Source organism: Anser anser, assembly GCF_964211835.1.
Source record: "Anser anser genome assembly, chromosome: 2".
Lineage (NCBI taxonomy): Eukaryota > Metazoa > Chordata > Aves > Anseriformes > Anatidae > Anser > Anser anser.
Window position 1 is genome coordinate 7,966,046 of NC_139721.1, and position 27,780 is coordinate 7,993,825.

The 27,780-nt window shown below is 40.8% G+C and overlaps 1 long non-coding RNA gene across 2 annotated transcripts; it reads left to right on the forward strand.

The window, feature by feature from the left end:
- The first annotated feature begins 833 nt into the window (after window positions 1-833).
- Window positions 834-27,647, forward strand: LOC310895527. Of its 2 annotated transcripts, none has more exons than XR_014580758.1 (3): window positions 834-908; window positions 14,129-14,299; window positions 26,925-27,647. It is a non-coding gene; the product is annotated as an uncharacterized lncRNA (long non-coding RNA). The 2 variants fall into 2 exon arrangements; XR_014580759.1 differs by lacking the exon at window positions 26,925-27,647 and adding an exon at window positions 15,336-15,535.
- Window positions 27,648-27,780: the final 133 nt, after the last annotated feature.

A 27,780-nucleotide genomic window follows, 5' to 3' on the forward strand; every position in this document is an offset into this window, starting at 1 on the left:
AACTTTCCATCACTTTTTTTGTTTACTTTATAGTACTTTATTTTTAAAGAATTCCTTCCGAATTCAAAGTCTATATATGCACATCAGTTTCCCAAAGGAGGTCAGGAAACTGTGATAGAGAATACTGTCACTGGCAGTTGAAGCCCCCCAGTGTAGCATGCTATTGAACGCGATGATCTTAACTCTGTGTAAGGACTGTAAACTTGCTGGGAATGCTCACACTTGCTATCATAAGCAATCAACTAAAAGGTAATGCTTAGGAAAACTGGAAAACAAGTGGGACAATAGCAACATAGGCTTCCTCAGACCTGGCAGCAAGCTGTTGATGTCTGTTAGTCACAGCACCCTTCAATAACATGGTGAGATTATCTCTCTCCTAAAGGGACTTAGCCACATTGGTGCTATTGGTGTCAAGGAATTACATACTCACATGCCTGGAGGATCTGGACCATTCTGAACATTTAGCAATTTCTAAATGAGATCTTGGATTCATGACATTTTAATCTCATTAGCATTCACACAAGTAAAACCTTGTTCAACGCATTATGGGGGAAATTTTTAGAGACTGCCATCACATGTTTTCACTGCAGGCCTGGTTAAAGTAAAGAGGTGCAAGTGACACTTTTTTATTTAGGCTGAATTCAAAGAGTAAATACAGTCAATGTTTGCATAGACAAACAAGAGTATCAGAGCAGCAGCCCACAGCACCAGTGAGCCACTCCAAACTATGAGTCACGAGGTGAGGATGCCAGAGGCCCCACGAGGGGCTGACCTCAACACCTCTTCTTGGTTTAGCGCATCATAAAACGGGTACAGGTAGTGTAAGACAGAATGGAGATGCTCTGCTGGAGCAGGAAAGAGGGAGCTGAGAGACTGAGCTGATCCTGGGCATCAAGCTCACCAGAAAGGTAGGCTTTGATTTCCAAGATGAGAAAACATTTTCTCTGTGGGCTCCTGCTGTGCTCAGGATAACATCAGGCTGGTGATATATTTACAATATCTATTTAGGCTTTCTGTATAACCAGTAAATAGTGGAAGCTTCCTCTGGGGCAAATTTCAGAGCAGGAATTTAACAGAACTGTGCTGGTGACTTCCTTCACTCTTTAATCTGGATAAAACCTCAGGCTACTATTTTCAGGCTCCCACTGCTTCCCGCGTAACGTGGCTGTGTTTCCTGCATCATGAAAGCTGAAGTGGTGATATCGTTCTGTCTCGGAGCAATGTCTATTTTATTAATGTTTTCGAGGTGCAGGTACTATGGTAACAAGCACCACAGACAGTGCCTAAACAGGATTTTATTTGACCAGAGAAGCTGTCTTTGAACAGCTTGACACATTTGTTCATCAACAGCAGTGTGATCCTCTGTCAGCCCACAGGAAAACTCAGCTGAGTTGCAGCTGGATCAGACAATGCTGTGGTGTCAGGATTTCAGAGGTAAGCTAAGGCAGAGCCATCTAAAATGTAAGTGAGAATGAGAAAACACCTAGAGGTTTCGGGAGGCACCAGTATTTATCAGGAGTATGAGGTTATCTCTTCTGAGCAAAGAACTGGGAAAAGCAAAATTGTGCCTAACACATAAGCAGAAATTATCACTCACTCCAAACCAAGAGGTTTAATGCTCTTCTAATCTTGGCACTCTTCAAGGTATTTTGAAATATTGGCAACTTTTGGTGATTGCATTTTCCCAAGAAACAAAGAAGCCCTACCTATTTTCAGACAACACTGAATATGCCAGGAAGAACTCATAAAATCAAATTAAACTTTGGAATAAGCTGTCTGAAGCTAGAAGGACTGCCTGGAGTTGAATGTAACTGCTGAAATCTCCAGTTCATTCACACAGACATAAAATGTTTTACTGTTTTCTTTTTTAGCAGGTTCCACTGACTTAAACTCATATGTTTTCTAGCAGCAAATGAAAGATCTCAAAATAGTAACAGAATATTATTTGATTCAACTCCATCAACAAGAGCAAAAGAGAGACAATGAATAAAAGACAGTTAAGAAAGGCATAGCAGCTGAAAAGAAATAAAACATTGAAAATTGAAAGAATAAATAGGCAAAGAAAAAAAAAAGACAGGAAATGGAGAGAAGAGAATTATGATGTTTTCAGGATTAAAAGGCCATGACCTATCATTTCACAAAAGGAAAAGGTACTCTAAGTTACTGCTTTCCTGTTTTTAGGAGAAGACACTGTGAAATTATGAATGTAAAGAGATCTGTAAGTTGATTTTTAAATTAAAAACCTGATATAAAATATGAAGGGAAAGGTTCCTATTTCAAATATTTACACTAAAGAAATCTATTTCACACAAAAGCAAATGTTCACAGATGGAGAGTTAGAAGTGTAGAGACTTGTGCTAGCAAAAAAAAAACAGGAGAACCAGAAAATTAAATGGAAATGGAAAAGGAAGCAGAGCAACATGCTTAACTTTACCATCCACATATAATTGATGATGACTTACGGACAACACACTAATGTGGTTGTCATTGTGTGTGGGGCAGTGGACACCAACTTCACTGGGTGAGGACACATGTTGCAGTGCACTCAGATGGTGCTCCACCTGGGCAGCCCCTTACATTTAATATCTGCAGTTGTTGGGATTCTGATAATTAGATTGGATGCATGGGTGTATATATATATATATATTAATTATTTTTTGGATAATTCAAATGAATGAAATACAGAAAGCAAGAAAATCTTTTAACAACAGAAATTTTTCATTGTAAATATTTAAAGAGGAGCCTGGGAAAATTTCTGATAAGTTCTTAATATGTAAACAGAAGACACTGACAGTAAAAGTAATTTCAAACAAATTCAATTAAAGTTTGAAAAAAAAAAAAGTATTTTAAGTCATGTAATCATTTTATTGACATCCTCAGAATGATAAAAATGTATCAGTCAGTCCTGTCAGCAATATACAAAATGGGTAGGTACAAAGGTGATAACATAGGAAAGTATTTCAATTATTAGATTGTTATGCCTAGAATTTCAAGTTCTCTAATGGGTCTTCCCTCTTCTACTGGCTAGATTTAAAGACAGAAAGAACATGTATTGATATGAAATGTTATTCTGATGGATAGAATGGTCTGACACCACTTTAAGATACACAGGACACATCACCTGAGGCTTCTGGCTGTTTTGAAGTTTGTTTATTACCATAGAATGGTACCTGCAAAACTCTCCTATTCACCTGGAATGAAAAAATTGTTGTTTAACAAAGGAAACCAAAATAGACATGGAGCTACCCTGCATTCCTTCTCTAGACAAAGGAAAGAAAAAGGTGTTTCCTGAGGACAGTTCTGCAGTGTGAAGATCTCAGTTGCCCTCTGGAGATACCTGTCCCTGTCACCAGAGATTGGAACGATAGGACCAAAAAAGATTGGATAAATCTGAGCTTTTAGCAATAGAAGGCAAACTCCTTCTCTATGATTACTCTGAAGTCTGCGTGGTCCCTGAATGTTGGATCATATAAAATGGGAAGCCTGACTGAGTTGGCAGTTAAACTTTGTGTGGATAACTTTTTACCAGACATGCAACAGTGTGAATTCTCAAGATAAATAATGACATAAATGATAAATAATGACAGGGTGGAGGAGCCCTGGGAGGCTATAATTTGACCTGAGGGCAACTTCTAATTGTGATGAACTTATTCCTCTTTTGTCTTGAAACAATGACTTTGTTTTTCTTCTCCAAGGCCTTCACACTCTAATGTTCTGTAATTAAACAATAGCCCTTACTGTTGAAGGTTTTACTATGTCATAATTTGGCCATGGTATAAACTGGAATGCATAATCCACTACAGTCAATTATTTCTTTGTACAGCCTCAAAACAAAGGATAGATTGTGGTCAGGATAAAAAGACTTAGATCTGGATTCTGAGATCTGAATTACTCAGCTCTCATGTAAGCTAACAGGAGATACATACTTTGTGTTTTGGAAATCTGGGGCAGTGGGTAGAATGAAAAGTTGGCCTATTCTCTGTTCCCCTTGCTCGTTCCTGTCTCTGTTTCTTCTCATTTTGTTTGTCACTCCTCATGTTTTACCGTAAGAAAATAGGGTGAATCAGCTCCCCTTCTTAGACCCTCAAAAAGGAACTTGTTTCACATGACCAAAACAAAACAAAATAAAACACAAACAAACAAACAAAAAAACTCCAGCTGGACATAATCCAGGAAATTCCAATTGGAATTCCAATTAGTATTTTCAGATTTAGAGAATGGTTCAGAATAAATATGTGCTTTTCATTGCACATGGTGAGAAAGATCAATCTAGTAGACAGGATTGTAGGACGATAGACAAAATCTCTTTTTCAGACCGCTGTAACATGTTAGCTTTGACAGTCACAGTTAGATTTATGTTCAGAGCAGTCCTGTGAGTTGCAGGAACAGTCATTCCTGCTTTATAGTTCAAGAAATGAGTTACAACACAGACTTATTAAAGTATGGGGAACTGTATTGAAAGACTAATTATCAATGGTTTAATGTCAAACTGAAATAAAGTATTGAATGGGGTTCTGCAAGAGTCCATCTAGCCCTGTTAAATACTTTCTTTAATGACTTGGATGAAGAAATATAGAATGACCTTATTGAATTAACTGATTATATAAAACTGGAAAATATTTGCAAACATTTTGTAGACTAGGATGGGGATTCAAAAAGATCTCCGAAAATGGATACATATGCTGTAAAAGAATGGAACATATGTTGTAAAGACAAGAGAAAAATTCCATGTTTAGATAGGCATAATCATTCCACAAGATGCAAGGTGAGACATCAGGCCCACATGAACACTCCCACTTGAGATTATGAACTGTACTTTTAGAGCACAACAGCCCTCAGCGTAAAAGGAAATTGCTCCCAGAGGAGCTAAAATATCACTGTGAGTCCCATCAGTTTTTACTCTACAATCAAAGGTGATTTCTTCAAAACTACCTGTCAATACCTGTCATTTACTTAATCACGCTCCTGTTAAAAAAGACTGTATGTATGGCACCTATGTTTCTACCTTGAGGAAAAGGAAGAGATGGCCTGCACCATAATACATGTTGCCCTTAGAAGCTGCGGATGCCCCATTCCTTAAGGCGTTAAAGGACAGGTTGGATGAGGCCCTGGGCAACCTGCCCATGGCAGGGGAGTTGGAACTGGATGAACTTTAAGATCCCTTCCAACCCAAGCCATTCTATGATTCTATACAGGAACATATGTGTTACCACACCTCTTAGTGCCCATGTGGAAGGAGAGACAGTAGGGAATCAGTATATACAAATGCAAAACAAGCCTCTCTCAGTGTTGCTGGATTCTTCTGAATTTCACCAGTTTCTTTACGAAAAGTTTCTAGCTACTGTGTTTTTCTACAATAGCCTCAGAAATGCAAGGTGAGAAAACAGTCTGTGATATGGTCTTCTAGAATAGCAGATCTGCTCAGCCTCATTGACCCCTATGAAGAACTGCCTCAGGTGGCTGTTGACTGTCATAGATATGACCAGTTTTAACATTGTGCTAGTTTCAATTTAAAAACAACAACAAAAAAATAACGCATGTCCTTTCTGTTTTTGTTTTGTTTGTTTGTTTGTTTTTGTGATGTCATCCTGTTTTCGAATACCCCCTGCATTAGATCCCACTTGACACTCAATCAAAATGTTCATGGAGTCATGGAGTACCTACTGGACATGTTCAGTCCTCAGACAGGGAAAGCCTGGCTTGGTGAATCCATAATCATAGAATCATAGAATGAGTCATAGAATGCTTTGGGTTGGAAGAGACCCTGAAGATCATCTAATTTTAAAATGTCTAAATCTAAATCTAAATCTAAATTTAAATCTATATCTATATCTATATATATATAATTTAAATCTAAAATGTCCCATTGGCAGGGACACCTTCCACTACAACAGGTTGCTCAAAGCCCCATCCAACCTGGACTTAAACACTTGTCTCTCACTAACTATAAACAATTAAATTTGTCCACTATGCTCAAGAAAAAGCTTTGGATGTGAGTGCAAGAGGGTGAGATACTAACTGTTAGAAGCAGGAAACTTGGCTACAGAATGGAATCCAATCCTCCATTTAAATTAGACCTTGTTCTATCAAAGCTGTTTCTCATTTTGTCTTTCTGCCTTTCATCCCTCATTTTTTCCTCCTGCTTTTAGCAAACAATTATGGCAGTACAGTAAGAACAATATATATGATTTTCTTTGATGTTTTCAAAGGCAAAAAAAAAAAAGAATCTGCACATTTTCAAGTGACACTCTGCTGTGACTAAAAGATTTGTCATCTGATAGAAGTGCTAATTAGAAGCAATTATCATTAAGATTTACCTGCCAATGTATTCTGCCATCCAAAAAAAATTACACTTGTTTACTTTGGGAATCTCACAGCTTTATGGATTTACAGACGCTGAAAATGAGTGTAAAATGTGGCAGCTCACTGCTCAGAATTACACTAGAAGCAGCACTCACTTGTCTTTGTCACTGGTATCTTTATACAGGACTGTGGAAATTATAAAAGTCTTCCAGCCATTCTACTGAAAAAAAAAAAAAAAAGAAAAAAAAAAAGCAGTACTGAGAAAAGTATAATATCTGAATATCTGAGAGATGACAGAAGACTCCAGTGAAGATTGCAGAGCGTGGCCAAGTAGCATTACTATTAATCAGGAGCTGTATCCCAGAAGCAAGGAAAACAGCCACACAAAGTTTAGTAGATTCAATTGAAGGGAAGAAAGTAGGTGGTCACAAAGCATGGATTACATTCAGTGATGATTGCACATGGATGTTTCTTTAATTTGAAAGAAAGACTACAGCATTACTGCCAACTCCAAGTTTTAAGGTTTTTGCCCAGATGGATTCAATCCCATGTCACTGGGGAATTGAGGCTAACCAAACACACAGAGATAAAGTGTTCGTTGCAAGGAGTTAGTAAGGCTTTGTTGCTAAATCCAGAGCTAAGCATACAAGGCTAAAAGCACAGAAGCTTTATGTTTCTACACAGCATGCCGTGATGCCTTTTAATTTTTAGGTTTCTTCCACCTCATGGCATTCACATGACTCCATTAGACACCTGGGCTGATGTAGTTCACAAACAGTTCAACATCTTAGACTGGGATCTACAAAAGCTAGCTGGAAGGCTACTTATGTTAGCCAGCAGGACATGATCATATGTGTTGCAGATCTCCAAATCATGGTGTTTAACTTGCAGCTTCGGGGAGAGAGTCTCAGAGATTAAAATTTCTAAGAAATCTCTGCTGGCACAGGGCACATTTTTCCTAAAACACAGGAGAAAGTGGAGTTGTTGTTCGTTTACTTAATAGCCTATTGACTGCAAAACTTACCCATGATTTTGAAAATCTAGGTTCAAGACCAACAGAATAGTTGGACATGCTCACTGGTCTACAGAATTTAGAGGGACAAGGCAGTGAACTGATAGCGTTCTGCTCTTCAGAAGAAGAGAATATGGACCTGGTCTCTCCTTCACACCACTATTATGTTAATGCATCTCCTGATCATTAAACTGTGGATGTCTTGGTGACATTTGACATACACTAGACATGACATTCAACTGACTTTGTGTAGATGTTTAAAATAGCACCAGGGACCTAACTCTCCCAAGCTCCTGTTATAGTTAATAGAAGACAAAGAAATTGATCTTAGGTGCTATGTACCTCAATTTAAGTTGTATGAATAAAGTAGGTTTGCTAAATCATGCTCTGAAAGTGCCTATTTCTCTCCATTGACTAAGAATGGCCCTAATGAGCTCTGATGGGTGTATTTTTATGTGTACCCACAATATCTCTAATGCATCACAGTTTTAATTACAGTTTCAAAAGAAAAATGTATTTCTAGAGAACTGGCCTGAGACTCATGGAGATCACAACTTTCACAAATCCCTTTTTTGTTCTCCCACACAAAGAAACTGATTATGTGAATTTGTCTGTTTCTGAAGAAAATGTGTTTACAGTTTTGCAGCTCGGTGACAATTAATCTCACCAACCTCCTTTATTGCTTATTCACAATAACATGGTAAGAGCCTTTTCCTATGCAAAGACCTCAGTGTACTCTACACCATTAAAATACATAAGTCTTCTATGGAAGAAGAAAACAGTAATCATGTTAAAATGGTAAGACGTGAAATGGAAAACAATTATAAGATTTAGACAGGATCAAAAAGTCAGTGACAAATGAGTGGGCAGAGTTAGGCAGAGAACTAGTTGACCTTTATGCTCTCAACCCTTCTTCCTCCTGTTGGTCAAGTGGTGGAAAAAAAAGAAAAAAAAGGAAAAAAAAAAAAAAAGAGGGTTTGTCTATAATAGCTAGGTTCTTTTAAATGCTTTACAAATCAGGAATGTATAAGCATTTCCTCAGCCAACATTTACCTATTTTCTTTTGTTGACACATGTTATGGAAAATCTTGCTATGTGTTTTAGAGGTAGAGCAACTTGTCCACTAGTGTTTACACCACCATGGGGTGTTTGGCAGCTCTCAGCACTTTGGAAGCACTTCAGCAGTGTGTATCCGGGAACACTTTTGACCACAGGTTTTCCCTTTTGTGTACACTCCTGCCATTTGGTGCATAGAGGAACTTCAAAAGACACAAGAGAGCTCAGCCAAAGATGCTGCTGTTCACTTTAATTTATCCTTTGCATTGAATCCCAGGAAGGAAACTTGAAAAGAAAATATGGAGGTGGCAGGTTATTAAACCATATCATCTCTTAAACTGTTTTTCCTCTCTTTTGCAATTTGCAAATCCTGTCATAAAGCAGGTATTAAAAACAATCAATCTGATTTCCTGAAGGGTGCTACATTAATTATTCAGATGCAGCTCCTTGCAGAACAGACGGGGTCTGACAGCCTCAAGTGCAAGACGAAAAAAGAACTAAACATGTCCAGGTAATCTCCAGAAACTAAAGCTGACAGTGTTTCCAAAGGCAACGACAGCAAATAGTGATGTCCCCAATGAAAAAGGTGGGACATTACCCCCCACATTCCTTCTCTGCCATAGGCAAAGGTTATTTGATGAGCTTTCTCGCTTGGTATCTTACTGTCCTTTGGGATGTGACAGATATAATACATGCTGGATTCCTTTATGTTTCTGCATTAGAGACCAGTCCTATTAAAAATATCTGATACGTGTCATTGATTCTAATAGGCAGAGGAGTCCAGGCCTCATTGTGTCCCATAAGTACTCTTTACCTTTTCAACCTCTTTTTATGATGTTTCATTCTAAAGCACCTCAAATACTCTATGAATTAAACAAACTCATCTTGTTATGAATCTCCAGGGTGCCTTTGGCACTATGGCTTCTAACTTCAGCCCCTGGACACAATCAATGAATGAATCAATAGTAATCGATACACAGAGCATTTCAGCAGGACTAATGACTGGCTGGGAGGTGCTGACGGGCAGAAATTAAGTCAAGGGCCGTTAAACCCAGCTGGTCATTTGTCTCCAGGCAGTGTTCTGTGCTAAGGTCATTACTGCTATTCTAAGGAAAAGTAAAAGGAAACTGACATTGGCACTTTGGGTATTTTTAACCTGACTGGTGCAGTCAGTTGTTGTGTGTAACTCTTTCTAGCAAACGTTATCCACCCTCCATTAGGCATTTCTGCTGCATAAAGTGTCCCAGCACCATTTTCTCCATCTGGTGAATCAACAGACATTTTTCATGCAGGCTGCAGAGAGGTGTCCTGGGATTCATGGAGCCTGACAGACCACGGTTTCCTGCAGCGAGGATTTACTCACAGCCTCTCCCCACAGACATCCAGCTGTGTCTAGGATGACAACAGAGACATCTGCCTTTCTGCCAAGGCGTTAGGAATTGTGGCAGTCACATATCGTGTCTACTGGGTCCTCAGGAAATCTTACCATCTCAAAGCAGAGAGGCATCACAAAATCAAAAAGACTTCTAAAGATTTTTTTGCTTCTTCTTGGACAGTCCCTAGCACGCATGCCTAACTACACAGCTACATACAGATGGGATGAGAAAAGAATTATAAACTTTCTCAAAGTATCCTAAGAATCAGTGGCCCACAGTGAAAGGCAGCCATATTGCATCTGTAGAATATTTTTAAGAGCCAACTTCAAGATGGAGCCAGGATGATATTTGTTGACCATCTATGTTAGTTAGCTGTTAGAAAATGATCGGAGACAGCTTGGGGGAAACCCAGCTGCTGCAGTCCAGAACTCCTTGTTCTTCAAAGCGCAGAGGATTCCACTGTACCTGAAGTATCTTGAGGCTCTGAGCTTGTCCCTCTTCCCTCTGCGCGTGCAGAACATGTTATCTGTGATATTACTTGGCCAACAATGTTTGGATGAGCCAAATCAGGTTCCTTCACATCAGGGCCCAGCTATTTTCTTTTGCAAGAAAAATATAGTATGGACAGTAGCATAATGTGCTTGGTAATTTGGTATGAGGAAGGAGCTAGGCAGTCCTAATTATGCTAGGGAAACAATTATGTCCCAGAAGCCTGGAGAATTGTCTTGTGTTACTTATTATAAAAAGCGCTTAAGTGCAACTCACAACACTGCTTGAAATTTCTCCCATTTTCCAATCAACTTCAGGTTTTCCTGTAATTCAAATAAGAAACAGATTAAATTGGAGTGTCCCTCCGTTCTATGGACTAATTTTCCTATCTATGTACAAACATGAAAAACCTGAAAATGTTGGAAAGGGAGATGAATTTTTTGAAGGGGAAGGCAATAGATGAATATACTCCAGGATTCTTCTGAGACAACAGGTGAAAAGAGTTTCAGTTCTACTTTCTGTTGATAGGGTAAAAGTTTACCAGATGTGTTACTTGCTGGAAATTTTGGAAAACTTGTACACAACCAAGGTTTATAACATAGGAAGAGTAGACAATTTGGATTGAGACAGGATAATGTGAAAATTCTCATGGCAGGGAGGAATTTTGCTCTTTCTCACTTGAGCAGCAGAAGAAAAAAGTACATAAAGCTCACATTCAGTGCTAACATGGTATCGATAGCAAGACAAATTGTTTTGCACACAAACACAGAGTTGCCTGGGCTGTAAGGAAAACTAACAGTTACAGCACTGAACTACAGAATGGGGCTCGTCAGCATAGATATGTGCTGAGTGAAGTAATATTTACTAGTGCTTTACTCTGTCTTTCCACGGTTTTATTAAAAAAAAAAAAAAAAAAGTTTTTAAAAACAAACAACAGTGAACAATCCAGTTCCTGTTCACTTTCTGTAGGCCTTTTATGATTTATAGATGTTATCCAGATCCATCCTCTGGACTGTCATAAATCTGGTAGGAGAAAGAACTGTATAATTGTATGTTTTTCTATGGAACATATAAAACAAACTCAATATTGAAACATTAACAAGGCAAACTAACTGTATGTTGCAAGAGAAGCTGACCAAGTGATATTTTAATGGTTGAAAGAATTAATGTTACCAAATGAAGCAGTTTCCTGTGCATGGTTTGTGTCATGTTGTACAATTGTTTAACAAACTAAGAGAAAAAAATAAATGACTTAATAACTTAAAATGCTGAAGAAGTCATGCAGAACTAGATGGAAATCTCCTGGAGACAATGTGCTTGAAACAATAACCTCTACCGTGTACTATAGAAATGGAGAAAAACTCAAGCAAAGCGATCTTGTATTTTCCTGATTATCTTCATCAATAACAGGACCATTCTCAGCCTATGGCTACAGCCATTGTAGAAGATGCTTCTGGCCTGATTTCAGAGTTGTTGCTGACACCATTTAATTAGAAAATTGCTACCTCACCCTGTTACAGACCCAAATTAAGTTACAGAAGTGTATCTCTGCAGAGTTCCCCGGGATATTCTCACAGCTTAACCTCCAGTTTTTAAACGCAAGGTAGACAGGCATATTCAATTAGATGCTGTGTTTTCTCAGGGCTTTCTGGAGCACAAGCTACACAAGGAATGACAACAGTCCCCCCTCTTGTTGGTCCCATCAGCTCATGCAAACACAGCAGGTATTGCAACCAGTATCCCATTTCAGAGAAAGGTCAGTGTGTCTGCCAAACATGTCCAAAGGCAAAGCAAGAGAATATGAAGAAACTAAGCGAGAAAGAAGTCCCCGGAATGAATATCAGGGTGACACCACAGCTGCCATTCAGAAACTCTCAGTGGAGAAGGCTGGGCCAGTGCTGCTGTTAACCCCAGGATATATGCTCCTGGCTGGGTTGCACGCTGAGTTACAGGCTGACTTTTCTTTCATACCAATTAAAAGACAGGCTGCTGAGCTGTCTCTTGCCATCACTGTACTTGGACCCAGTGCTCAGAAAGCCTTTGGCACAAGATGAGAGCAGTGCCCATGCCCAAGCCCTCTCGCAACTGCTGTGGTCACTTCTGGGAGGAGGCTGTACAGGGCTGTCATCACCAAGCACAAGGTAGAAGTGGTAGCAAAGGGGCCATGAGAGCAGGGCTTGCTATCAAGGAAGAGAAAGCCGAAATAATCATCCTAGAAGCAGACCAGTTACCCTAAAACCATTTAAAACATTCACACACACACACACACACAAACACACATACACACACATCCTTACCTGAAAAATACTTGAGAAATACTTGAAATTGTTTCCTCCTAGGGCAGATCTGAGGACTTTTGTGTTGCTTCGGATGAGAGAGGAGCAGTTTGTGGTTGAATAAACTGTATTTGCTTAGAGAGAAGAGACTTTTAAATCCAAAGCAGCAATTAAATGTGCAAGCATTCTAAGAGTATTCACATGGGTAAATATTATTGACATATCCTTTCTGCGTTTTCCAGAGGAAATGTCAGTCAAATTATTAATATCATATTGTTGCAATAATGAGCTCTTGATAGTCATGGAACTTAGTTTTCCCTCTGTTGGTTTAGCCCTGAGTCAGTTTTCACTGGCAACAAATAGAGCTTATTTTGCTTTAGCATCACTGACAACGGCAGAAGGATGAATACAAGATGGGAACACCATGAAATGCACTGCAAGGCTTTCCTGAAGTCAACGAATGCAGGGCATCGATGCCAGTTTACCACCTACTGCCTCAGTCACTGGAAAGTGCTGACCTGGTTAAACTGCAGGAGCAGCATTTGAAACCCTGGACCCAAACCACTAATGAGATAGTGAACAGCTTTCTAAATCCTTTCTCTCTTGCTCCAAGTTCTTGGGAACACATTAGCATGGACCTCCTGGTCCTACTCCTTGCACAATGCTTTGGTCTGTGAGCTATTCTACAAGCACCTACAACCCTTATCATGAATAATTAATTATAGACTTGCTCACTCCTTTGCTTTGGTGTTTTTTTGGTTGGTTGGTTGTGGATTTATTTATTTTTTTTAATTGTGGTTGTATTATTATTGTTGTTGTTATTATTATTATTATTATTATTATCAGGAATGTAGGAATGTTCCAGGAACAGAACCCTCAGAACATTTAGTAAAAGACTCTGGAAATCTGGAGTAACTACTAAAATATACTGTTCAGCCTGCCTCTGGTTTATGGTCTACTACTTAGGATGCACGAGGGTAATTATAATAATTGATGGGGTTTTAAGAAAAGCTGAGTCTTTTTTTATCTTTATTCTTTCTTTCTTTTTTTTTTTTTTTTTAATGCTTCATTGCTGATCTAGAAAATGAAAGGAAGTAATCTGAAAGGAAATAATTTGATTTTGTTGTACAAACAGATAGAAAGCAAAAACGTTTCAAATAAAAAATACGTAATTCAACATTTTGGTCTTAGCAGACCAAAGCATACTAGGATTGAATAAATTTTTTTGTTGTTCTTGTTTTGAAATGTATTTCTTTTAATAGTGAAACAAGATTTGTAGGGAGAAGTAATAATTTTTACTAGACAGGATGATGCATATAGAGAAAAATAAAGAATCTCATAGGCGTACAGTCCTCCCTTTTCTCTTAAAAACTTCAATATAAAGTGAAAGAAATATTATACCTAAATCTGAACTAGTTGTTTCTATTTAAAAAAAAAAATATATTTACAATCACCTAAGTCTCTTTTTTTTTTTTTTTTAACCCTAATTATTACTATTCTTATTTTTGAATATAAATAAGTTTTACATGGAAAAACTGTTTTCAGTCTGGCCACCTCAGCATATTAAGGATGGAGTTCTTAATTTACTTATTTATTTTTTATTTTTTCCCCTACAGACACCAGATTTGGAACTAAATGGAGCTGGAATGCTGTCTGTCTGCTAAGCGGCCTCTTTGTGCTTCAGTCCATTCATTTGGACTGAGGGAGCTGGGGTTGTTGTCTGAAGAAAAGGAAGCTGAGGGGCGACCTCGTTGATCTCTACAACTACCTGAAAGGAGACTGTAGTGGTCAGTATCTTTTCTCAGGTGACAGGTGATAGGACATAAGGAAACAGTCACAGGTTGTACCAAGGGAGGTTTAGATTGTATATCAGGAAGAATTTCTTCATGAAAAAGGTGGCTAGGCACTGGAACAGGCTGTCCAGGGAAGTGGTAGAGTCTCCATCCCTGGAGATATTTAAGAGAAGTGTGGGTGTGATGATTAGGGGCACAGTTTAGTGTTGGTAACGCAAATTGATGGTTGGATATGATGACTTCAAGGGTCTTTTCCAACCTAAATGATTCTATGGTTCTGTGATTCAATGATTTAGATGTTGATAATCGTTGTCAAACGATCTGATTCCAATACAGAAGAGCAGCCCAAGAATAACATTAACACAGGGGCTGTGCCAACCCAGACTTAGATGGCCATAGTGTTACACTTGGCACAACCTGCTCCCTGACACCTGATCGTGTTGATCACATTGCTGCGTCCTTCATTCTGCCCTGGGGCACCGTCCTCCGCCCCCAACTACTCTACATTACATCGTTGTTTTGAAACTGTCCTTCAATAGTGATCTACAGGATCAGAAAAGGAGAACAGCAAACAAAAAGGTGTTGAGGCTTTTGTCCCTTTCTGCCCCAGGCCACTGGGCACACTGCAAAGTTGAGACCTGCCGTACTTGTTACTGCTCACTGGGAATAACAGCCCATCTTGTCATGGCTTCAGGCTATTTTAGGAGGAGGTGTCCAAACCACAGAATTACAAATCTCTCTTTTGCTTACTACGTCACTGTGCTTGGCCCTGAAGAGACAGATGTGAATTTTGTTTGCACAGTGTTTTCTTTGGTAATTGTCTGTAACGTGTGCATTATTATTATTATTGTTATTGTTGTTATTATTATTATTATTATTTGGCACATAAAAATCCCAAGGAGGAACCTATTGCTCATTTACACTGTCTCTCAATAAGAACCTTATTTCTCCTGAGATTTTCTGGATGCACACAGACAGCACTCATCTGTTACTTCAAAGCTGCATTCATTGTCTCTGGTTTCCTCTCCAGTCCAGGCTTTTTTAGGGCACCCTGGGAAGAGCCAGGACACCAGAACATCTCTCAAGAACTACACTTGAGGAAAGTGGCTTGCTGGCTATAGTGACCTCCATGCCCACCCTTCAGAGTGGAGGCTTTTTTGGTCTTGCAGATCTTTTCACCTTTCCTTTCTGGTGCCATGGGAACCAGAAAGTAACTTACCACAAAGTTGCGTTGACATGAGACTCTGGGACCAAGACTCTTTGCTCCTGTGAATGGTTCATCTCATACTTGTTTTCTTTCTTTTCATGTATTTTAGAAGCTTTCCCAAGATATTCTGGCACCAAGAATGTCAGAAATAACTGCTAGTTTAAAGTACACAGTTTGGACATCAGCAATGTGATGTTCAAACTGCATCTAGGCTTTGGTTGACACGTGTTGGCCCATACCTTTTCTCCCAGAATAAGATGACAAAATATTGTGTGCAAAGCACACAGTGAAAGCACAGCCCAGGATCACACTCCCTTGGGTTCTGTGGAACTTTCTATTAGCAAATAACATTGTTGAGACAATTTGGGTATCTGAACCTGTTGCAATCCCAGCACAGATATCTGTAAACACAATCATGTAGAGTGCCCTGTCATGCAGATGCCATTAGATTTTTACGTAGTCTGGGATGATATTTCCATGCAAAAACCTGACTGCAAATTATTTCTGGCTGTTCTCTCTGCTTCAGGGGATCCATGCATATCTCACCTTTACACAAGTTATCAAAACAGAATAAACATGCACAGAAAATGTGTTTAACCTCATTTCCAGTTCTACATGATTCTTGTCATATAAAGTGATGCAACAATCCCACCAGCCACAAAGAGATGAAGCATGTACTGTTTGACCAGCAGACCTCTTAGAAGGGATGGGGGGAACAAATGACATTGATTAGGAGAAGAGAGGAGAGGAGACATAGAAGCAACAAAGACTGTTCCTATGGAGGAGAGATAGGGACTCTGTTTGAACAAGAAGTGTGCACATAGATGGAGTGGAAATTGTAGCATAGCTGTGATAAATTGAAGCCTTAATGGACCTATTTTCTGGCTTACATTTAAGGCCCTACTCTTAACGTTGCAATGTGGTGATAATATGAAGGAAGACAGATGCTAAAACTCTGGGTGCTAATATTCTTAGTGGTTTGTGGAGATGTATGTCTTCTTGTTCTCTGAAAAAAAAAAAATGATGACAGTAGTAAGTATTCTGTAGTCTCTTCTGCAGACCCAGCACATCAAAGGGCACATGCAAAAAATGTCTCTGTTCTCCTTCTAAGCTCCAGTTCAGGAGATAGCAGTGACAGTACAGGTGCAAGAGGTTTTCTCATCCATAACACATCAGTCATGTTAATAAATAACCTAAGGTACCTGCTATGTGATGGAGAACAAAATACTGTAGAATATGCTTTACTGAACACCACCCCCCCGCAGCCACCCCTGACGTTGAATATGTTGTTTGTGCTTCTGTTTGCCTGAAAGAATAAAACCTCAGGGATAATGGGGACCGCTTGCCTGTACAGAGTATTTTGTGCCTAATTAATTTTATGTATGGACAAGAGCTGCTTTATCTACTAGATTAAGTATCTGTTCCAAGGTAATGTTTTTTGCTTGTAGTTTGGGGCAAGGGAAGGTGGTTTATTAGCCATTTTAAAGGGCTTGTTGGATTTTTTATACTTCAATAAAACTTCTGGCATAGTTGTCATTTCCCCTTCTCTTGTAGTTGAACAGAAAACAATGTAAAGTTTTAAAACAAAACACCCTGGAGGTTTCACTGAGCTCACTACAACGTACTAGAGGCACGTGCACTGTCTGACCTGCCAGCAGAAGCTGCTTCATTTCTCCACCAGTTAGAGTTCTTGCTGCATGACAAACTCACAAACAGCATCTCCCAGGACCACGGGTGTACTCCAGAGAAACATTGCTAAGCCACTGATGTAGCTTTGACTAGTACTCAGAGACTGGCTCCATCTCCTGCAAGAAGAACCACAAGCGACTTGGAACAAGAAATGAATGGTTTGTAGTTTGCCCCTGAAGGACTGATGATTACCTCAGTGAGACCATAAAAGACAATACCAGCTAAAAACATTTTCTTTTTCCTGTACCAATACCTTGGTGAGGATAGAAAAACCCTTGCTACTCTCGGCAAGGACTGAAGAGTTTGACGAGAGCTTTTTTCTTAAACTCCAATCCATGGCAGAAACACTCATAAGGAAAACAGAATATCCAACATCACACATAGCAGGAGCAAATGAGACCAAAAGGGCTGAGAATGGTGGGAGAGCAGAGGACTGTCTGCTTGTGTTCAAGATCAGTAACGACACTCTCAGAGCCACACGAAAACCACTTGACAAACTGATCAAGAAAAGAGCTTTGACGTCAGTGGAACTTATGGGCTTGGGCTGAAACAGCACTTCAAATACTCAGCTCTCAAGTGTGGTTGATAGGATAGTGTGAGGGACAATGTGAGCTTGAATATGCGGTACCTTGCAAACAGACAAAGACCAAGAAAACCAGAAGAAAAGCAGAACTCCCACTGCGTACAAATAACCAGCTCTATACATGCCGGAGTATGACCTCCAGCTAGGATATAATAACTAGCTTTCATGAACAACACTCATTATATTGTGCCCGTTATAAAAGTGCAGCTACATGACAGTGCCATGGGCTATAACGTTGTTACTCAGAAGAGTTTCAATTTTCTTCCGAGGGACAATGTCCCCCTTTTGTGAGCTTATTTTGTGCATCCTGTGGTCGCTTTTATGGGACAGGGTGGGTAGTTTCGTTGGTGGTGGTGGTGGCTTGTTTGGTTGTTTGCTTGTTTTTTTTTCCTTCTAAAAAAAAAAAAAAAAAGAGAGAGAGAGAAAAAGGCACAATAAAGTTCTGTGATGATTTGGGAGATGGCTGGGCAGGTATTCCGCCAGTGTAAATCAGTGTGACAAACACCAGCTGAGGACTTTTACCAGATGGCTATAAACTTACTGGATCAGAGTGTTTCTCAATGGCCAAAAATATCTCCCAGAAATGTCCTAGTTGGCCTTCTGTTGACACAACAGAAAATGCTGCTAGGTCAGCAGAAAACTTGGATTTGTTATGTGATGGCTTAAGCAAGGTTTTCTCAGTTATTCACTCAGTACTTTTGCTTGAATATTAACTGTGAGATAACTCAGGCTTGTAAAGTACAGGCATCTGAAACATCTGCGATTTTGTAGAGAAACACCTGAATGGCACAGGCAGACCCAGGCAGAGCCTGGCAGAGGTCATTATCTTTGAGTAGTTGCCCTTTATCTGGTCCAACCTTTCCAGGAAACAACAAAGCTACAACTACATGTTGCCAGGTCTGTCCTAAGAAAACCTACAAATCTCAACCATACAAAAAGCTACTTCTAAATACGTCATCCTCAACATCCTTTGCAATGTGTGGAGGTATAAACAAGGGGATGCAGGATGCAACTCATCTAATCCAGCAGTACCTCAAAACGACGGTGAAGAACAGCAAGCTCCAGTGCTTGTTTCCTTCTTATTAGCCATAAAAGAAGCACAGAGAAACAAATTCCCACGGGTTTGGTGTCTCTGCAAAAAAAATCTGAGATCTGACAGTTACTTTCCCTAGAGAGTGGCTTGCCGGGATGAGTTTACATCTCACATTTTCACGGAGGTATGGGGAAACACACAGGAAAGTCACCCAGGAGTCAGCTTCCCAGAGAGACAAGACAAACAGGTTCCCACTCCAGGTGCAGAGCTGTTATCTTTCAGATCATGCAAATATAAGTGTTTTGTGATATGCCAAATCACCGGCTAAGTAGTTAACCTGAAGAGCACTCCTGAGAGCTCTCTAGGATGCTAATGTTTTCTATACTTGTAAGGAAAGTTTGTCTGAGGTTGTCTTGAGCACAAACACTTGCTAAATGTAAGTCCTGATGGAGCCTTGTCTTGAATCTCACAGTAGGAAACTGGTGACTTCCTTGACAGAGACAGGAGCTGGTTTTGGTCTGGGGAACGGGTTGATTTCCCTGTACCAGTTAGACGTGAGGTCACCTGCAGCCTCCTCTCAACCTCTCCTCTCAGCAGAGCCAACGCAGGAGATAGTGCCGGTCACTGGTGCCAATACTGCGCATGAAAAAGGGCACTGAGCCCAGGGTGAAATAAGCAGGGTGAGATGACATGCTAGCAGAGATGTCACGCTGTTGTCTTCTCCTGATAGGGATGGGAGTCCTTTTCTGCCTGCTGGCCTCCCGCTGCCTGCCTTGTTAGCCCCAGATCAGGTTCCTCTCCTTCACCCTGTGCTAGGGGTCCTGGCAAGGTGACCCAGCAACCACCCTACAAACTCTAGGGATGATGGGGAGACAGCAGAAATTATCTCGGGCCCTCTGAGTAACACTGGTTCTCTCTTTCAGTCCCACTTTGCAGCTAAACTCTTTTTGCCTGTGTGTCTCTTTACTTAAAGCCTACTTTCACCAGTGAAATTGGGTTTGTCTGACTAAGCTGTCTGTGTGTGTCTTTGTGATCCATACTAATAACCTCTGAACCTGCTGGCCAAAGGTATTGACAGATGTCAGAGCTGTGAAGTTCTGCCACTTTATGAAAATAAATAAATCCTGTCAATCTTTCCACTGCGAAAAAAAAAAAAAATGGCATGAAGCAAATCTCTAGTGAGTAAATGTTTCAAAATGCTTTGGTAAGGGACTGCTGGGTCTTTAATCTACTCAAGTCCTCTCTTTCTCTGTCTGTTTTTTGTTTGTTTGTTTGTTTTGATTTGCTTGTTTTGTTTTTTCTTTTGGGTGGTTGGGTGGTTTGGTCTGGTGGTGGTGGTTTTTTGTTGTTATTTTGTTTGTTTGTTTGTTTGTTTGTTTGTTTCAGTGAGCTAAGGACTTGCTTGTCCAAATGGCTCTCTGCAAACCTTTCAGTTATATCTTTACTGGTGATTTGCTGGAGCACAGATACCCCAAGGATGCTCCATAACCTACAGAGGTAATACCAGAAAGGCAGTGGCTTAAACTACTATTTTTAGCAAGCATACCCACCCTCCTTCATACTGGAGTATTGTATTTACAGAATTGGTGGGATAACAGCCCTTTAGCTTATGCCATCAGGATTCATGGTTAGGTGATAAAGAACTGCATTAAAAACACTGACAAAAATCCTGAGCTCACTTACCCTATATTTCCCATCATGGTTGCTGCAGCACTACCTGCCCTAGTAAAAGAGCATCAGTAGGGGATTTGCTAATAAGTTCTAGTGCCCAGGAGAAGTGTGGGAGGATGTGCTTGCTGCAGTTATCTCCTGTCTCCAGGGGAAAATACACCAAGTGTATTTTAGAAAAGGTCTTTCCATGCATTAATTAGACCACAACTGAGTCACCCATCTCATTACACTGCTGACAGAGATCAGCAAACACTTCCTTCACAAGCTTTTGACATCTTCCAGGGGCTGCAAATAAAAGCGTAGAGAGATGCACCATTTCTTTTTGAGGAAAATTTGGGCGAAGTGTTTTCTGACGGATCGAAATGTCGGCTAGCAGCTCGTGCAGGGATTAACAGTCTGGGTCCTCTTCCCTGTGTGCAGAACAGAGATTTGGGAGGTTGGAGCTTGATACAACTGGGTTGATGGCACAAGTATCTCACTGTGGTGGGAAGGAGGTCAGGGCTGATATGTGATGCCTGATGTCTGCAGGTAGTTTTGAGTCAGCAACACAGTCCAGTCCAAAACTCCCACTCTGCTCCCTAGCTATCTTCACCTAGCTTCTTGCTCTGTGTCCCATGTAGGACCAAGCACTAGGGGAAGGCTGAAAGTGGCATTTCTGAGTGGCAGAAAATGCTCTGGATGGAGCAACAACAACAACAGCAACATCAACAACAACAAAACTCTCTGTTTTTGTAGGGGGCCAGGATTTCTCCAGCTTTCATTTCTAGGAGGGACAAAATGGCACCCCTGTGGGTCCCAGACCTCACTGATGAAAATGAAACCCACCAAATCTTTCAGACTGGCCAGAGCATGAAAGTATTACTTTTTTACACACTCTCCTTGGAGGGAAGGAGAACAAAGGAAAGAATTTCACCATCCATTCTTTAATCCTAGTCAGTCTGCAGTTCCTTTAGCTGAAATGTTTGTGTCAGTTTGGCTGTCCTCGTGTCAGCTGCGGGATTGTAAAACTTTTCCTGGTGGAATATCCAAGTGGCTTGGAAAAAATTATGCTTTTCAAAGGAAATTTTCTCATTTGGCTGTTTCCATAAGAAGTTTATTAAATGGTTCTACCAAATAAGAAGCCAGAGACAATGATTTCAAGTACATTACTAATATTTTTTAAGCAAGCTTTAATTCCTATTTACTTAAAGAATGTGTGATGTCCTACTGTGCAAAAACTGAGGAGCATGTCATAATTCACTTGGAGTATGACTTATGATTTTCGGAATCCCGAAATGGGCAATGTAAGAAAAGAATATTTGCATAGTAGGCAATACTGTGGAGTGGAGTGTCACAGAGAAATGTTGGCATTTGTCCTCTTTATTTTTCTTTTTTTTTTGTAAGTCAAAGCACAAGCTAGAGAACCTAACACATTTCAGAGCAACACAAAACTCCCTTTGGCAGACAACTAATTCATACCGAAGAAAAAGCACCTTGCCAGGTTCAAAAATTAATTAAAAATGCCTGGTGTGATTCTAGAAATCACCCACTGAACCTCTGTGATACATTTTTAATGAAAAAATACTCCTGAAATTCATTAAATATTACAGATTTATACCTTCCAAATAATTCAAAGCAACATGTCCAGAACTAGGAATGATCTAATCTCACAAATTTATAATTATTTGGAATTACATAAATAAGACATATGACATGCAGTAAATACTCCCAGATATTTTATTTCACAAAAAAAAAAAAAAGGAAGAAAAGAAAATAAAGAGAAAAGTACTAGTAATTAGCATTTAAGAAGACCGAAATGAATTATGCCATTTGATATAAATCAAAAATGTCAGTTCGCAAATATTTCAGTGCTTCCATTACTACACTTTATGGCTTTTGTGAGCTTTATAGTATTGCTTGTTACTGTATAGTTCAATGCAAAAGGCAGCTTTGGGGGATAACAGGTATAAAGTATTTGGTGCAGAATGACAGAAGCAATATAAAAGCAGTAAAAGATCTGCAGAGTGACTTGTGATCCAAATTGACTACATTTTTGATGAGTGTCTTGAGAGACCTTTGAGGGACCTGCTTTTTAAGAATTCACTATACTTAGTGTTCTCTCAAGCGCTTCTGATACAGGAAGTTGTGTATCCAGAATTACTAATGATGCTTTGAAGATCTAGTGTAGAAATGTGCATATTAATGTTAAAAAGGGCTGCGTTTTGATGATTTCCTTTGTTGGCTCTTTCTAGAGAAACATCCATTTCTTCTCCTAAATCACATCAGCTAGAAAACTAATCATTCGTGTTCTTTGAAAAAGTAAATTTAAATCTCAATGCCAATGAGAAGATATAGGTGTCTTTCAAGGTGTCCTTTAAAAATCTGGATCCTGGATTAATCTGTGCAACCATGGAAGTAATGAACATCTACAGGAATGAATAGCTCCATTGAGCTCCAGAGGGATTCTTTCTGTGAAACCCTACTCGCAGCACAAGGAAGGGATAAACAAACTAGACCTTACCACAGGGGAAGACTAATATTTGTAAAACCTGGCCAAGATGCCAAGTCTGAAGTGTTATGTACTGGCTGCAAGTGACTTACCGGTGTCACATTTGATACAGTAATGGTCTGGCTTGTCAGACAGGGTTTTGTAGCATCTGCCAGGTTTGCACCTACACATTCCTGGGCATAGCAAGAGAACAAGAAGGGACTTGAACATTTTCTTTCCTCTGGCTGGCGGTACCACAACTGACCATTTCATTTTTGCTGCCAACACAGTTTTATACAGCAGTCTTACACTTAAAAAAAAAAAAAAAAAAAAAAAAAAAAAAAGGTAATTCAAGTGGAGAATGCAGAATTCTTGGGAATAGTTGTATGCTGACTTTTTCTTTTCATATATGTTCTTTTTGTCCTTAAAATGTTCATAATATCTAATTGAAGCCGTATCTTATGGATTCCTTTCTGCTTGGTATTACAATTACTAAGGTTTTTATTATTATTATTATTACAATGACTAATAATTTTTTTTTTTTTCAGATCTTGCAATAATTATAAATTCTCTAGTGTACAAGGTGACCCACAGGACATTTAATTGACTAAATGAAAATTGTTATGAGTTGTGCAGCTGAGAGAGAGGGAGACAGACAGACGTGCACGGCTTGTAGCATGTCACTATTGGATTGCAGTCATTCTGGAGGGAGGTTACCTATGTCAGTTTGGGCCATGGTATTTCATCCATGGACTGGTTAAGGTGAAAATGTAAGAATAAAGGCATAAATAAATAAATAAATAAATAAGCACTTATCTTCTGTGATGGCTTCAATTTGGTGGCTGCCAGCTGCCCACCCAGCCTCTATCTCACTCCCTCTCATCAAGACAGCGGAGAAAATTAGACGAAAAAGCTCATGGGTTGAGGTAAGGACAGGGAGACCAGTTCCCAGTTACTGTCATGGGCAAAACAGATCTGACTTGTGGAAAATGAATTTAATTTATTGTCAATTATAAATTAGAGTAGGATAGTAAGAAACAAAAATGAAACTATAAACACGGTCCTCTCACTCCCAATTCTTCTCAGGCTCAGCTTCAGTCCTTTGTTCCCTGTTCTTCTGCCTCCTCTTACCTCCCCCAGCGCAAGTGATGCAGGGGAATGGGGACTAGGGGCTGTGGTCAGTCCCTGACACCTCGTCTCCGCCGCTCCCTCACGGTCCCTCTCTGCCCCTGCTCCATGGGGTCCCTCCCACGGGATGCCGTCCTGCCCGAACTGAGCCTGCGGGGGCTGCCCACAGGCAGCAGCTCTTCAGGAACTGCTCCCACACGGCTCCGTCCCACGGGGTCCATCCCCCAGGAGCAAACTGCTCCAGCACGGGTCCCCCACGGGCGGCAGCTCCCCCCAGACCCCCTGCTCCTGCGTGGGCTCCTCTCCACGGGCTGCAGCTCCGGCCCGGGGCCTGCTCCTGCGGGGGCTCTCCATGGGCCGCAGCCTCCTCCAGGCCACATCCACCTGCTCCACCGGGGGCTCCTCCACGGGCTGCAGCGTGGAGATCTGCTCCGTGTGGGACCCGTGGGCTGCAGGGGGACAGCCTGCTCCACCAGGGGCCTCTCCGCAGGCCGCAGGGGAACTGCTGCTCTGGGGTTTCTGCAGGGCTACTTTGTCATCTTTCTCACTCTTCTTTTTCTCAGTAGATGGAAAGCATTTTTTATCCCTTTTTAACTATATTATCACAGAAGTGCAACCAGCACTGATGATGGGCTCGGTTTCAGCCAGTGACCAGTCCTTTTCGGAGCAGCTAGGCCATGTCCTACATGGGTGCAGCCCCTGGTCTCTTTTCATAAAGACCACCCCCGCAGTCCTGCTGCAACCTGGACATAAGCCCAATACACCTACTTAGAGCTGAGAGAGAAGAAACTTTTAGGTGAAATTCCACCATACCCTGTAGCAAATGCAGTCTTACTGAAGATAGTGCAACTGTGCGCAGTGTGAATTAAGAGCAAAATGTGTCATTAAATTGGGGCAGTGAAAACTGAGGCATAAAGGAGGATGGCAGAGATCAGGCCCAGGAACATAAAAACTCTATTCCCTTTCTTCTTCAAGTGATAACTTTTAAGTTTGGTTTTTTTTTTCAAATTAAGAAAAAAAGTCACCCTGACCCTTCCAAAATGGGGCAGAATAGCAAGACTCAGCTTGGTCTGCAAGGAGACTGAAAAACCATCTCCAAGAAGGTAGAGATCTTGGTTTTGGCTTCCCTAGGAATGTGAGGCAGCTGCAACCTTCCATCCAACCTCGTAATAAATCCCAGGCAGAGTCCAGCCTTCCCACATAGCCAGCAACCAGTCTATAAATTGTGGTGATCTCAGCTGCCTCTGCTTGCTGTTTATGCCAGTTACAGATCATTTCTCCATACCTCATAAAGAGGCTTCCTGATCCAGAAATATTCAAGTTTATAACTGCTTGAGATCCCCTCCTTATATGAAATACAACATTCCTTTTTTTTTTTTTTTTTAATTTTCCTTTATTTGAAGATGTCTGTGGGTTTTCCAAACATGCCGTGGGTTTAAAATAATTCTTTCAAGGGTTAGTATTTTTTACTGAAACAAAATTTTCACAAAACCACGAACGTCTTTGGTCACTCAGGCTTGCTAATACTTTCCACAAACATCTCAGATGGTAGTTTAAAGAAAGAAATTTGCTTTAATGTGATTTTTTCACATTTTTCATGAACCCCTTGGGAAAAAAAAAAAAAAAAGATATGCTCTTTCAGTGTTTTGGTGGTGGTGGTGGTTTGTTTTGTTTTGTTTTTGTTTTAAAGGCCTTCTCTGCCTACAAAGAAATAATGGATTCTCAGTTGTGGAAAAATAAAGGCAAACTGTCACTCAGATAAAAATTAATTAGCTCAGAAGATCACATCCTGGAATCTGATAATAACCAAATACGTTGTTTAGTGTGACCTGACACAGACAACGTACATTTTTTGCTTTGCTGATAAGCAAATGTTATTTCTAGGAAACAATCATTCTATAAAAAAGCAAAAATCTCCATGTGGGATGGGGTGGTGCTGTACAATAAAGGGATGCTGACACAGCCTGGCCCCACAGAGCAGGGCCTGCAAAGGTGGGTGGAGGAGAGCCAGCGTGGATCCAGGCACCGCTGGGGATGGAGCTGTGGATGGAGCTGTGGCAGCGGTGATTCACATGAAGGGTTCACCCATGCTGAAGCTCACACGGCTGCTTCTTCACCCTGGCAGCCTGAAGGAGTGGGGAAACACACTTCCTGAGGAAGACGGGAGGATTCACCATAGGTGATCAACTCTAGGCAGTAAATCTTGGGAAACCTGCAGTGCTCCATCACTTCAGCTTGAGCATTAGCCTCAACATTCAAGTGATTTATGGGTTCCTTGCATAATTCAGGGACCAGGGGATGGAGGAGCCTTTCTCTGAAAGAAGGTAGGCAAGAAGTAAAAAAGCTTCCGGGGAATGCTGGCTTGTTCAGAGCAGATGTCCATAAAGCTCACTCACAGCATTACTGATCTGCAAGCTTTACTTGAAGCACCATGCGTGTTTAACAACATTTTTACTCAGTGTTACTCCCTCCTAGCAAACTGAGCTGTAAAGGGCTCTTTTGTTGAAACCAACTGCCCTGACTCACAGTTGCAGGGTCAGTCCCTTTAGATAGACCAACAAATGATTTGTCGTCTGGGTGGATTTAAGCTTCCACATGAGTCCCCATTGCCATCACAGCTGGGTGGCATCCGACTCCACCAACATCCTGTGCGTTGTTGCCTCCAATGTGCTGAAGGGGCCAGGACAGTCAGGGTGGAGTAAGGCTTGATTTGACCTTGTAGCAACATTACTAGGTGGTTTGGGAGGGTGCTTTGCCTCACAGGTATTTGGGGAACGAGTTGAAGAAACTTGTTCTGGTCTTTGCTACATGTGCAAGCAATTTGCATTTGTCTTTTTCCAGCAGGCAGCTGAGCACACAGAGCTGGCCACACTGCAGAAACCATCACTGCAAACTCAGCAACTCAGCGACTCAACCCTGAGTGATGAATGGAGTTAATTGGAATTGCTCCACCATCCCTGAAGCTGGAAGGTGTCATTCAAAGGCATGGCTGTGGGGAGGAAAGTCTCACACTCTGGGAATCTCAGGCTGTTACCTTTTCATAAAAGTTCTTTCTTATTATTATTCAGTGAAATAAAAACTATGGAGAAGTGTAGGCATCTCTACAGTCTGAATCACAGAGTGGTTGAGGTTGGCAGGACCCTCTGGAGGCCCTCTGGTCCAACCTTCCTGCCCAAGCAGTGACACCCAAAGCAGGTTGCCCAGGACCATGTCCAGGTGGCTTTTGAAGATCTCCAAGGAGGGAGACTCCACAACCTCTCTGGGCAACCTGTGCCAGTGCTCTGTCACCCACACAGCACAGAAGCATTTCCTGGTGTTCAGAGGAACCTCCTGTGTTCCAGTTTGTGCCCATTGCCTCTTGTTCTGTCATTGGGCACCGCAGAAAAGAGCCTGGCCCCATCCTCTTTGCACCCTCCCTTACAGTTATTTATGGACACTGATAAGATCTTACCTGAGCTACCTATTGGACTCTTTCCAGTATGTGCAGGTCTCTCTGGTATTGAGGAGCCCAGCACTGGACACAGCACTCCAGGTGTGGCTTCACCAATGTTGAGCAGAGAGAAAGGATCACCCCCTTTGACCTGCTGGTGATACTTTGGCAAATGCAGCCCAGGATATAATTAGCCTTCTTTGTGATAAGGACTTATTGATGACTCGTGTTCAACCTGGTGTTCATCAAAAGGGTCCTTTTCTGCAG